The sequence below is a fragment of the Diceros bicornis genome, chromosome 8 (genome assembly GCF_020826845.1).
Source record: "Diceros bicornis minor isolate mBicDic1 chromosome 8, mDicBic1.mat.cur, whole genome shotgun sequence".
Lineage (NCBI taxonomy): Eukaryota > Metazoa > Chordata > Mammalia > Perissodactyla > Rhinocerotidae > Diceros > Diceros bicornis.
This window is the reverse complement of record NC_080747.1, coordinates 45,281,954-45,296,338: the sequence shown is the minus strand read 5'-3', so window position 1 is coordinate 45,296,338 and position 14,385 is coordinate 45,281,954. Positions and strand designations below refer to the sequence as shown.

The window sequence follows — 14,385 nt, the reverse complement described above, 5'->3', positions numbered from 1 at the left end:
CACTGAACTACTCTGTCTGGCTGCCTCCCTGTGCTTTCTCCTGCCAATTAATTAAAATATCCATGACACATATGTAATTGTCTCAGAGATTAAATCCCTACTCCTCCATTTTAACGTTAACAAATAGAGTAAACAAATTGGTTCTAAGGTAGTAATAGTTGGTAAATTCAAGTCCTTCCTATTGGCAATGTTAAAAGATACTAAAGTGTATTAAAAATTTAATGAGTTTTTTGAGCAAAAATCGATTCCAATTGGGCAGTGCCAAATTGGAAGTGGTCGGAGCACTCCACTGACAGGAGCTGGGGCAGAGATTTTATAGAGAAAAGAAGTAAAGCAGGTAGATTATGCAATGGGCTATAGCTAAAGCATTTGTTTTATTTGGAAAAGTCTAGTTGGCTCTTTGTGATTGGTTGTTCTTAGGTTTTGTTTTCTTAACCTTGAGGCATTTATAGGCTTAGGTTTTGGTTTGCTTATGAAGGCCACTGAGGTACTAGAACCACCTCAGTCTAATGGCCTCCTTGATTAATTAATACCAGCATATATCAGGGAGTATTTGGTGAAGGAGTCTTACAGATTATCTGGTCAACCATCTTCTGAAACTTGAAACAGGCTCAGGAGATTGAGGTACCACCATTAGAATCCTGCCTCTTCCACTCAGTTCCTGGGTGACTTGAGGAAGTGTCTTACCCTTAGCTAGCTTCAATTTTGTGAGCTGCAAAATGAAAATAAGAACTGTCCCTTCCTATAGAGTTTTGGAAAATTAGCTGTGCCTGACCAATAATGAAGGCTCCAAAAATATTAGTTATAAGTAACTTTCTTCTATTCAATCATTCATTCAATAAATATTTGTTAGCGGCTAATGTGGGCCAAGTGCTATTTTGGGAACAGGTGACAAATCAATGACCAATATTAAATATGTTCCCCCAGTGGTCATCACTTCTACTTGAAGAGCCCTGGTGGTGAGAAACCTACTGCCTCCTGAGGCAGCTCCTTCAGGCAATTGTGACTGTGAAAATATCGCCTTAAATTAAGTGAAAAACCAGTTGCTCTGCAATTTCTATCCACCAACACTATTTCCAAAGAATTAGAGCTCCTGCCGAACAAGTGTGTTGCTTTTCACCACACAGGCTTTTAAACACAGAAGGCAGTCTGAGTGAAAGCTGGCTTCTTAACGGCTTGCAATGCTCGCTGCTCCTGGACTGGTCACTTTCTCCAAATCCACCATTTCTTTGTTCTCCTCTGTCTCTTTGAAAGAATGGTGTACAGAACTAGTCATGGTTTTGACATTATGTGCCTCTTTTTAACAAAGTCTAGGTTCAAAGTAGATTTATCAACAGCCACATTCAATAACAATTCACACTGAGCTTCATGTCATCCGAAAGCCCACTGGTCTAAGCCTCGTATCCTTCATTTTATACTTGTGACGTTTTGTGTTTTTTTAAAAATAAAACGCAAAATATGGTTTATATTTTATCTTTCTATATTCAATTTATCACAGCAACACAGTGACATCAATTTGCCTCGAGTTTTTACCATTCAACATTTTACTGTCCCCCTCAGTTTTGTGTAATTTGCAAATTCAAACATGTCCCATCTCTGTCCACATAAGTCATTGCTATAAAATGTAGACCATCGTCAGTGTTGAGAGACAAACTCATTGTTTTTGTGTTAAAATTCTCCCTCCAGTTTGAAATCAAGCTATCTATCATCACTGTTTGGGCCCCATCAATCAGTTATAAATCCATCTGATGATGCTATTTTCTCTAGACCCATATCACCATGGTGAAAATCCGAATACAGCTTCCAATCTCCTTTTCTGGCATTTATCTTAGTCTTTATAACTCTTAAAAGCTACTCTCTAATCTTCCTTCTGCAAGTTCTCTCATAGAATAAGAATCGAATCATAGAACAAAAGAAATACAAAAACTCACTTTGGAATCCAGTCATTCCCTTAAAATCTCTTTACCCTTTTGAGATGTTTTCTCTTTTCTCTTCTTTCCAGACATCACTTGCTTTGACTGAGTGGACAGTGATTTGAGAATTTCTAATCTCCTCACATCTTTTTCATTAATATTTATACCTCTAAACCCAAGCAGTGGGTTCCCTTTCCCTCCCTCTCTCCCCACCTCCTTCCTTCTTTCATTTCCTTCCCTCCCTCTCTCCCCACTTCCTTCCTTCTCTCCTTCCTTCCTTCCTTCCCTCCCTCTTCCCTCTGCCTGGGCCTCTCTGTCTTCTCCCCCTTCACCTCCATCTGTTTTTCTTTCTCAGGAAATACTTTTAAAATAAATTTTTGTTGTCAAGAGGTAGTATAAAGTGCATAGAGCACAAATGTTTGGTTGGGCACATAAATATGGTTTGGGCATTTACTTAATCTATTTAAACCTACTTCATAAGTTTTTATGAACATTAATTGAATAGCTATAAAAGGTTTAGAGCATTTTTAAAGCATAATAGGTGTTAAATAAACGTTAGTGTAGCGTGAGTTTAAGGTTACATTCTAAGCTTAGATGGCTAACATGTAATTGGTGTTTTTACCAGAAACTGATCTAATCTCTAATCCAGATTCTCCATTTCCACTCAAGAGTAGGAAGAAGGGAGACAGTGTGATGAGACCTTGAACTCAGCACTAAAACTCTCTTAGTCTGTCTCAGTTTTAAAACAGTATTTTGGGCTACCAAAGTTTTATAAGTTTTTTGTTGTTTGAGAAATACACAGTAAATTATAAAAATCACATATGGTACTCATGCTGTTTCTCCTGCTTCTTCAAGGAAAATTCCATCTCCTTCCTTATTTCCATGGTGGCCTCAGGCAAAATTCTCATTATAATCACTCTCCCTCTGGCCGCACTTAACAAAGCACAGCACTTTCTCTTTCATCTCTTTGTCTAGTGGGGACTTTCCTTACATCACATCTTCCATTCTATGACTTAAAATAAAATTTTAGGATTTGAGTCCCCCAGACAAAGCTCCGGAAATGTAAAAGGGACTATTTGGAGCAGACAGGCTTGGGGAAAATTAGAAAAAAGAATCACACCTTCTTCAAGTTAAAAAAAAAAGGAGTGAAAGTTAGTCTTTTTTTTTTATTTTTAATAGTAACAGTGATAAGAAACATAAAGCCATTCTGTACAAATTCAACAAATCAAAACTTGAAAATAATATAATAAATTTGAATTTTTCATCATAGTTATTAAAAATTTAAAGTGTCAATTTAACAAACAAATTCGCCTGTTATTTTGATCCTCAAAACGAGTTACTTTGCGAATAGCTAAAAGAATTGCAATTCAAGACATGCATACTATGGCAAACTGTAAGCAGATCCAGAAAACAAAGTGGGGGGGTGGGTGGGGGGGACTGCTTTTATAGAGAAAAAGGGAGATTAGGGAGGAGCTGTTCTAAAGAAAATTACATTGGAGGAAAGTAACAGTTCAGGGCAGCAACAGCTTCTCATTAGCTGAGCAGCAGAGTTTCTCATTGGCTGAGATGTGGCATTTCTCATTGGCTGGGCTGTTGCCGGCTGGGGAGAGAAATCTTCCTTCAGTAGCAAAGTAGTTGCACTTCCTGCCAGAGATGCAAGCACATATCTTTTCCTGTTTGGAGTAATTGACAATGTATGACAGGGCATGATAGCTCCCCCTACAGGCATTTCTGACTCCAATTTAGTTAAGATTTCTTTTATTAATTTCCACAAAGGTCACTAGGATATAATAATTTTTTGTAAAAGAGTTATGCTCCTTGTTTTCATGGAAATGAAAGTGTGTATTACAGTTTCCATGTGTATTTGCTCTAATATTTGTTTCCTATTTAAAAAATGAGGGCTGGATTTGAGTCATGTGATATGGTAGAACTTAAGTGATTTTTAATATACTTTATGAGGAACTACTTTCTTCATTGGCTAAGTTAATATAAAAGGAGAGCTACAAAGATATTTTAAATGGAGTCTAGCAAATTTATACCCAAATATATTGCAAAACTCTAATGGAAGCTCTACTAGGTGTTATAAAATTTAAGCACATTAGTTTTTCAAAAATAGAGGTCTCATCAATAGCACATTTCTTATTATGCTCATCAGTGAATTTCATTGGAAAATATTATGCCACTTTAAACATATAAAATCTAATTCTTTCCTTTCAACATAAGTAAATCTTTTGTAAGGAAGAAATTGCATTTGACATGGAAAAAATTGATTTTGAGATTATGTTTGAATCATAGATGTGCTGACTGTGAGGTTAACACTCAAAATGAGTCATTATTTTTTTTCTAGTGTGTTTTGAATTGCTGTCAATAATGATAGTCTATAATTTATTTGGCATTAGTAATATTTCATAAGCATCAACAATTTGTTTTCTTCAAAGAATTTCACAAACTCGTCAATGAAGAGTCCTCTTCAAGGACTCTTATACATTGACTTTTGTTCATGCATCATTTTCCCTATAACATTAATTTTGATTAAAATATCATTACTACAGACTAAATAAATTTTTTAACTATATTTTTTAAAGTATATCTTTGTTTTACATTACAGAATCTAGATCTTAGTTAATACATCAACAATTTCTAAAAGAGCATTAAATTAGTATCCTCTAATGAGTATTCTGTGGCTTGGAGTCATCAAATCGACTCTCTCTTTGCCGTTTTGACAATGGTTGCAAATTTATGCAGGTAAATATATTTTTAGTATGCTTCAACATTTGTTGACACTGAAAAGCTTTTAAAATGCATCAGAATCAATAAAGATTTTTACCTCATTGTTTCCCATCAAATTTAGACAATGCACAGAACAAGAAAGGCAAAATATCTTTAACATTTTGAGTGCTTCTATCCATTCTTTTTTCCAAGCATTTGTGCAGTATTGTTGCATCTGACACCTGAAATTATTTTTTTATGTCTAGATTTAAGTCGTTTTTTTCTCTAAGTCTTCTTCCAAGAATATGTCTGATTGTTCTATGATTATGTCTTTTACTACATTAAAAAAACTCAAAATGTTCATTTTGATACATTTTTTGCAATAGAAGAAAATCCCATGATATATCATAGAGCTTCTTGGATTATCCTCTGAACACTAGTCATTGCCTTGGCAAAAACGAAATTGTGTATATAATTCATTCAATGAGACCTTGCCAACATTCTTCTTATGCACACTTACTCTCTGTTTAGAAAACTTAAACAGTTGATCAGATTTCAATTTTGAGCAGTTAATACTATTTTCACTCTCTTCATGTTTACCAAGACTGTTTGATAAATGATTCCTATGTTTTGCCCCATCAGTTGAATATTTTCCATCCCCATCTAATTTGCAAAACAGAAAAAATATATAGAATTCTTCTGTTTGCAATAAAGTAACAAGGATCTAGTACATTTTTAGCAATTTGGAAGAACTCATTAATGCTTCTGAATTCTGTCATTTGGTAATTTAAAATTTTTCCATACATATTCAAATTACATCAATTATCTGGATCGTCAGAAAATATATTTGATTTAATGGTTTCTTCATATACGTTTTATCCCAGTTTTTCTGGAAATTTATAATTTATGGATGAAATGGAGGTAGAAGCTAAATTCACATCCTTTTCCATCAATGACATAGTGCTACACTATACTGAGACTAATAGCTCTGAAATGTTGTCCTTTTTATATCATTCTGTTTTCTCCAAAAATGCATCCAATGATACAAAAGATTTTCTTTCATTAACGTCTATGATGGCTTTCCATTTTGTTTTCTAAAACTTATCTTTTTATCCTGACATGTGGGGAAAATAATGCATAATATTATTTTATTAGCTTAGAAATTATTTTAAAATGTGTAAGAATTGAAAATAATATGAACACGATAAACTCATCAAATTTTAACAATAGGTAATTTTTGTACTAACAAAATTTCCATAACAATAGAACACTCGCTCAAAACTCACTAGCCGAAACAATTAGCTGATAATTTATAACTACTTACAATTATGCTAAATTTTATATGTGCATGTTTACTTTATAATAATTGATGAGAAGTATGTTAGTTAGAGTTCTCCAGTGAAACAGAACTGAAGAATATATATTAAAAAAATTTACTATTAAGATATTGGCTCACATGATTACGGAGGCTGAGAAGTCCCATGATCTGTGGTCTGCAATCTGGAGACCCAGGAAGGCCAGTGGTATAGTTATAAGGCCTGAGAGCTGGAGAGCCAATGGTGTAGATTCCAGTCTGAGTCTGAAGACCTGAGAACAAGGAATGCTGAGGGCAAGTGAAAATCAATGTCCCGGCTCAAGTAATCAGAGAGAGAAAGAGAATCCTCCCTTAGCCGACTTTTTTTTCTATTCAGGCCCTCAATGGATTGGATGAAGCCCATCCACACTGGGGTGGGCATTCTCCTTTACTCAGTCTACCAATTATAATGCTAATATCTCCTGGAAACACCTTCACAGACATACCCAGAAATCGTGTTTAACTAGACATCTGGTCATCCCGTGATCCAGTTAACACATAAAATAACTATCACAATGAGGGATCATTAGTTATTACATAGTGATTCATGTAATAATGAAGATACACATTTATACTGTGAACTCAGTAATACAATTTTTGTCCTATAAACATATGGCAGATCATGTAAAGAAAAATATAACATATCAACTTAACTAGCCCACTTACAACAGGGAATTTTTTCCTTTTGACTTTAAAAAAATAAAAAATAAGATTGTTGTATAGAAATACAGCTAATTTTAAATTTTGTTAGATCAACAAGCTCTTTCAGTTATCAAACTGATCCCTCTTTCATAAGTCAAAGCAGAGTGATATATTAATATGTGAATCCTGTAAGAATAAAACACTTCCACCTTTGGGAAAATTCTTGTAAAATAACACAGTTGACTGCCGTAGTTGTCACCAACACTATTGTTATTGGAAGTGCCTGTTTAAACCAGCACAACTGGAGTTTGCGTCTCTCTTTACTTATGGCAGATTGAATCTCTGCTTCCACTGCTACTTTTCTGCCCAGATTATTGCCCCAGATATTTCCAATCCAGCCCAAATTATCACCCAGAAGTTCCCGAAATATCATACACCACAGGTGCCAGGGTGTAGGGCTCTGTTACTGCCAAAGGTTTCCACTATTAGGATACACAGAAGATACCTCGCCAAGGGAAACTATCACAAATGTGGCCCATAGTCCTTCCCCCCTAACTTTATCTCTGATGACAACTAGGCTTGGGATAAACAAGCTGATTTACCACTGCTTCAACTAAGGTGTACTTTCTGTAGCTTAATCATGGATACCTGTTTCCTAAGGTAAGGAGAAAACCATTAGATCTATCATAAGTGTTTTTTGTTTTTTTTTTTTAATTTCCAGAATCTTTGGAGGCACGAGATCCACACAACAAGTTATATTAATTGCCATTATTGCAGTGGACTATTCAATTTGTATCCTAATACCACACCAGTGTTCTCCCCACAAAGTCCCCAGGTATCTGTCTGTGAAACACTAATGGGTCCTTGGGTTAAATTTTAAAAAACACAGATCTAAGTCAATGTTTGCATTTTACTACGTAAAAACAGGTCTCAATAGAATTCAGTAATTTATCCAACTTATAAAAGTACTTAGTAGCTCAGCTGGACTGTCCTAGAGTAGAGTTTTCAATGTGGCCTCCTGTTTCTTCTTATGGCAAGTTTATGAATTTCATACCTCATAATTACCAACACTGCTGACGTGTTTATAGAAGCCCATTTTATTTGAACCAAACTATTATGCATCTGAATGATGAGTTAATTTCCAATTAATGATGAATTAATTTCCGATGATGAGTTAACTCTCCCTGGAGTTCCAAAATATCTTCTTTAGAATTTTAAAGCCTCACATCAATATTCTTCCTAACAGTCTGTTACATTTTTGAAGGCAATGCCAGAAGTTTTCACACATCAGTAGTGGGTCATCCAAGCTCCTTTTCCTAGAGATCAGTTTGACTATATAAGATCTTCTGTAAAAAAAAAAAAAACACTAAAAAGCATTCTCATTAAAAATATGATAGCAACATAAAATAGTTATGTTACAAATGAAAGGAAAAATTATTCCTTGCAAGATAATGAATTAAGACAATTCCACCATGTGGCATAAATTCTATTGACATATTCTTATTTCCTATTTTGCTTTCACATTATGTTCTGAGCAAGAAGCATCAGATTTCATTTTTCAAAATCCTCAGTTGTAATAAAAATGTATTAAAAAGCTCCAATACTTTCAGGCTTGTTAGCACATTTTCAAAGATAACATTAGATGTGCAGCCTCGAGTGGGAATATTAAAACAACACACATCAAGCTATTGGACTTGAGAGGAAAATAAGTTCATGGTATGTTTTGTTGGCCCTGATTTACAGTTAGAACATAACTTTTTATCATGCATTATTAACTGGCAATAGGACAGGAAAAAGTGTTTATTGTCCCAAGATGAATTAATAGCTTTTCTTCAGTAAACATTTGCCTCAGAGGCAGAGTTAGCCGGAGTAATTTCCTCTCCTATTCCGGGGAACTTGCCACTCTGTACCTGAAAATTCAACTTCATAGAATCCTAAAATCTTGAAGAAAAAAAATGCCTATGACAAAGCTAAAGCTACCCACTGGAGCAAAGGCAAGTATTAACTCAAAGGAGCAGTCTGCATGCTTGCCTTTGTCCTGATGGGAAAGCCTCTCACAGTTTGTGTTCCCTTTGCATCTTCAAGTGCAGACAGACACTTCCTGATTATATACTGAAATAACTAGTTACATGGGACAAACTTACCTCTGACTTCCTCTTCTTCGAAAGCATTTGCCTGATGCCTTGAGGAACTGGAGTCCATTCAATATCATAAAGGGCAGGGAACATTTAACCTGATACTGCTGAAGCTTCCAGCATAAAAAAAAGAAAAAATAGAATTAAGCTTCAAGTGGTTCGTTTCCAACTGGACTTTACACTTCATCACACTTTTTTTTTTTTTTTGCTTTCTGTCTTTCATCTTTTTGTTGAGAGACACAGTACTTAGGCCAGAGGATCAAATTTTGGTTTTCAAAGACATGTGTCAGGTCACCACTGCTCCATTCTCATAAAATGTCTGTCTTACTAATACTTTATAATATTTTTTCCTACAAGGACATCGTTATGCTTCTTTAGCTTCCAGTCATTGGCAATCTTTTGTGATTACCATAGCAATAAATGCTAAATGGTGTATGCATGTGTGTAGGATGAGCCTTTATTTATCTTTGTTATCTTTATCCTTGTTTTTTAGTAGTGTGAGTATGGCTTTCTTTGAATTTATCCTGTTTGGACATTGAGTTTCTCAGCTCTAAGTTTATATCTATCACCAAATGCCCCTCAGGAGTTATTTGGGAATTGGGTAGTAGTCTATACCATAGGTCAGTTCTTCAAATTTGTGCGTTGCCACAGTATTTTATTTGACCAACCAACAACTGGTTTTGACTGTAATATAGTTTTTTAAGTACACAAAAAAGTGATTGAAGTGAGAATAGTTTTTATCTCACGGAGAGGTGGGTGGTGTTGTTGACTGGGAAGATGCATGAGGGAGACTCCTGGGGTGTGGGAAATGGGTAGATGCTAATGCATGAATTTGAATATATATGAAAAATTAGTTGAGCTGTACAATTAAGATTAGTGCACTGTATATACTTTACTATATGTATATACATGTATTATACCTTGATTAAAATATTAAGGCTTTTTTTTCATTTATCATTATTACAACAATGGCCGCTATTATATCTTGAAATTCTACACAGCACTAGCTGTAGGAACTAAAATAATACAATGCAATGGCAATATTTATTTAGATCATTGGTTATTTCTTCAGTAACATTTTTTGGGGCACCTGCGTTGTGGAAAGTGTAGAAATAAGACATAGTTCCTTTATGGAAAAACAGTAAGTTTAGGAACAATTGTATCAGGGTAGATTTCCTATGATTGGGGAAAGTATAGTGGGTTTTTTTTTTCTAACACATTAGTGGGGTCAACAACCAAGTCTGAGGGGTAGAATTAGGGAAAGCCTCCCTGAGGAGGAGATGGCTGAGCTTAGTGGGCACTTACGGAGACTAAAATCTAAGTAGAGAAACTTAAAAAGTGGCCCAAAATGGCAGTGAAGTATGTTGGTAGAGGAATGAAAAAGCTGTTACACTTCTTTTTTCCATAAAGGCATAAACCAGCCAAACTGAGCACAACAAGTGGAAACATTAAGAAATTTATGGCTTATTGAAAATGTATTCTCATTGAATACGAAAGGTTCAAGGACAAAGTAAGTGTTAATTAAAATTTTGAAGGATGAGAGGAAAACTACTTCAGTGTTACCTGGAAATAAGGTCTTAGGGGAAGCTTTCTTCTAGTGGGAGAAGACTTTTTAGGCAATAAGGCAGTGTGATCTTAAATTTTTGCTATGTCACAGTAAGTATTTTAGTTGACTAACAACTGTATTTGTTGTTTTATTTGGCAGAATGATGAACATTCACGGTCAGTTAGGGCTCTGCTTATGTAATATCTGTTAACTTCAAAGGAAGACTCTGGCCCAAGGTATTAAGATTTCCCAATATCAGCAGTTTTTAGCCAGTGACTCCACTTCTTGTGGTTCATTTGGCTGACCTAGCCCAGCCAATTCTCCTCATTTCCTGGCATCAAACTCAGACCTCAAATTATCTACTTGCTTACTTCTCATACTCTGCAAACTGCCAATCTTTCAACCACTTTTCTATTCCCTCTGGCTCACTCCTACCTGTTGCCCTATCTTGCTTCACTACTCCTCTGAATCGTCTTCTCCCTTCCCAAATCAAAAGCCATATGGCTTAGTAAAATAAAAGGTCATCTCTCACTCACACAAAATCCAACACAGATGTTCCTGTTCAGCAGGGGGCCTTCCACAGCCTCATTCAGCATCCAGTCTCCTCCCAGCCTCCCCTAGGGCATGAAGTGTTCTGCTGGATCCTCTTCCAGCTGGCACATGGAGGAAAAGGAAGTATAAAGAATCACACTGAAGGTTTTGAAGAGCTAGGACCGGCAGTAGTGCACTTCACTTCAGCCCACCTTCAAGTGGCTAAAATCCAGTCACATGGCCACATCTAAATGCAAGGGAGGCTGGGAAATGTAGTCTAGCTATCTGCTCAGGAGAAAGAGAAAATGATTTTGGTAAGCCCATGGCAGTCACCACCACATTTGCTCATGACCGTTCTGTATCCAGTTTCCACTTATATGTGGGCTTCTCAATACAATAAGCTTTACAAACAGATCTCTGCAGTCCCTACCTGCCCTGAGTTGACATGCCTGAATTTTGACAGTAAGAGAGAGTGAGGATTCACACATTTAGTACATACATATTGAGTGCTGACTCTGTATCAGGCACTGTTCTAGGTGCTGGGGAAAAGTAGTAAATGAAGTGAACAATTCCTCATGAGCTTGTATTTTCTCAGCACCTTCTCACAGCCTTGTGAGAAGAAAGAATAATAGCCACCTGCCTGTGTTATAGAATAAGAAGGACTTCAAGAAGATCATTTTGCTTAGATATATCTCCTTGAAGATTCTTCAAAAAATTAAAAATAGAACTACTATACGATCCAGCAATTCCACTTTTGGATACTTATCCAAAGAACATGAAAATACTAATTCAAAAAGATTTATGCACCCCTATGTTCATTGCAGTCTTATCACAATAGCCAAGACTTGGAAACAACCTAAGTGCCCATCAACGGATGAATGGATAAAGAAGATGTGACATGTAAATACAATAGAATACTACTCAGCCATATTGTGACATTTGCCACAATATGGATGGACTTTGTGGGTATTATGCTAAGCAAAATAAATCAGATGGAGAAAGCCAAATACCATATGATTTCATTCATATTTTGAAGACAAAATAACAACAACAAACAAACACATAGATACAGAAAACAGATTGGTGATTAACAGAGGGGAAAGGGGTGGAGGGAGGGTGAAAGAGGTAAAAGGTGATAGATAGCAATTAAACTTTTGGTGGTGAACAAGATGTGGTCCATACAGAAGTCAAAATATAATGATGTACACCTAAAGTTTATATAATGTTATAAACCAGTGTTACCTCAATTTAAAAAAAAGAAATATCTGCTTGATTCAGGTAGCATATCATTAATAGATATTCAGTCACTTGTGTTAACCCACCAACTCTCTTTTAAGTATATCAAATATTATATTAAATATATTAATTCTTCTGGAAAGAATGATCTATTAAGTCATAAGAGCTTCTGTGTGAATCTACCTGTCAGATGCCTTTCTTTGAGAAGGAAAAACAGTGATATCTACAGGATGAAAGAGTCCCCAAGAACACATAAAATATACATAGATAGTTGGGTCTGGCCCAGTGGCATAGTGGTTAAGTTCACACATTCCGCTTTTGCGGTCCGGGGTTCGCGGGTTCGGATCCTGGGCACAGATCCACTCATCACTTGTCAAGCCATGCTGTGGCGGCGTCCCATATAAAGTACAGGAAGAGGGGCTCGGATGTTAGCCCAGGACCAATCTTCCTCAGCCAAAAGAGGAGGATTGGCAATGGATGTTAGCTCAGGGCTAATCTTCCTCACACACAAATATATATATATTTATGTATATATATATACATAGATACAGGAAAAAATAAAGAAATATTTCCCATTTTATAATTTCACTTCAGACATCTACGCATGTCATGGTAAGTACTTTTGCATTTTTACAAAAATTTAAGGAAAAATATATCAAAAGCCAAGATTTCACCCTGAATATTAGATGATGAGCTCCTTTTCCAACCATTACACTAGTCAAATAAAGTACTGAATGTCTAACACCATGTGATGCAGGCCAATTTGTATGTCCCCAAAACCAACTACTGTATGATCAATCGACCTCACAGTACCCTTTCTCAAAATCTGAAATAAATACTCTTGAACCTTGGCTCAAGGAGATATTTTTCCTCTTCCTCAACTCTGCCTTGTAATAGTTGGAATCCTTAAATCCAGTAAGTGAGGAGATTATAAATTTAAATAATGGGATTTGGTATGGAAGATTTCTAAGTACAGTTTGTTGTTTCGAGTGTTCCTGTAAAGGAGGAAATGGTATGAAGAAACACAGTCCTATTATCTTATATCAGCAGCCGGAGCCCTAGGCTAAGACATTTTATTTAAATTTAAAGAGCCCACATAGCTATTCAAGGCTGTTTTCAGAAATTGAATGTTTCATATAAAAGATCTAAAATGATCTTTGTGTAAAGTGAGCTTGTATTCCTAATTATTAAATCTCTTATCTTGCTAATAAGAAAATATACTAGCCATTATGTCTTTGAATTTGCAGGAATTTAAACTCTTATTTATCATCTCCCTCTCATATATTATGATGAAAATTATAGTGAATACTGTCGAAAATTAATCCTTTCTATCCGGGCTGGTTAAACAATGTCTGAATTTTTGTTAGCTATCTACATATATAGATATATAGAAATTTTATCTACAAGAGGCTTAAATCTTATTTAGTCCAAGTCCTTCATTTTACAGATGAGAAAACTGAGACCTAGAAAAGTTATGAAAATCCATTACTAACACCAGAAAAACAACTCAAGGGTACCCTCCCTTGAAGGTGGGTCAGCAGCGTCAGCCCTGTACACTAAGTATAATGCTTTTAAATTAAAGAACTGGATTGGACTTCAGATCTAAATCATATGAATAGGTTTTGAATTAGTTCTAGGATGGCCATCAAGTAAAAATAAACAAGGGTCAAAATCTGCTTTTTAACAAGTACTTTAAATTTACACTGAGTACAGTTAATTGCACATGCTTATGAAGGGGCAGTAGCCCAACAAAGCCATGCCCTGTAATCACTTAGGGAAGCAAATATTTTATTCTGTTTTGAAAATGGGTTTACTTCTGCTAAATTAGTTATCCTGAGGGAGGGTGAAAACTAATTCAGGGCTTGTTTATCTATTCAGAGGGATACAGTCCTATTCTGCCTGCACTGCAGAAATTTGAGGAAACTCTGGTCCAAGGCATTAATGCTGAAACTTTAAATCTGTTCATTGACTCTTTATAGGATTAACTTTCTAAGTATATTTAAGTTCTGAGGCATTTGTGTGCGATGGAAGTCAGACTCTTAAGCCTAATCAGGAGCTGTTGCTGCAGTTTATTTATAGTTCAGAAGGTCAAACTGATTCACTTAATTGGAAAAACGCTGCTTCCTAGTCTATGTGCCTATTGATGTACTGTACATTTGACGCGATTAGTTACCAGGGTGAGATTCTAATATAACCTTTGTTAATAAGGTGCATTCTCCATAATGGGCTGTTTGCAGTTTCTAAGAGCCGTTTACATGATGTGCTCGGTAATCAGTTATACAGTGCAATTCCCATGGTGGAGAGAAAGGTCCACTTTAA

General features: G+C 35.7%; 1 long non-coding RNA gene across 1 annotated transcript; it reads right to left on the bottom strand.

Moving 5' to 3' along the window:
• Positions 1–3,106: 3,106 nt before the first annotated feature.
• Positions 3,107–10,949, bottom strand: LOC131409310 (uncharacterized). The gene is made up of 4 exons (XR_009220898.1): positions 10,836–10,949; positions 8,763–8,866; positions 6,060–6,209; positions 3,107–3,586 (listed from the first exon to the last, which is right to left on the bottom strand). It is a non-coding gene; the product is annotated as an uncharacterized LOC131409310 (long non-coding RNA).
• Between the last annotated feature and the right edge of the window lie 3,436 nt (positions 10,950–14,385).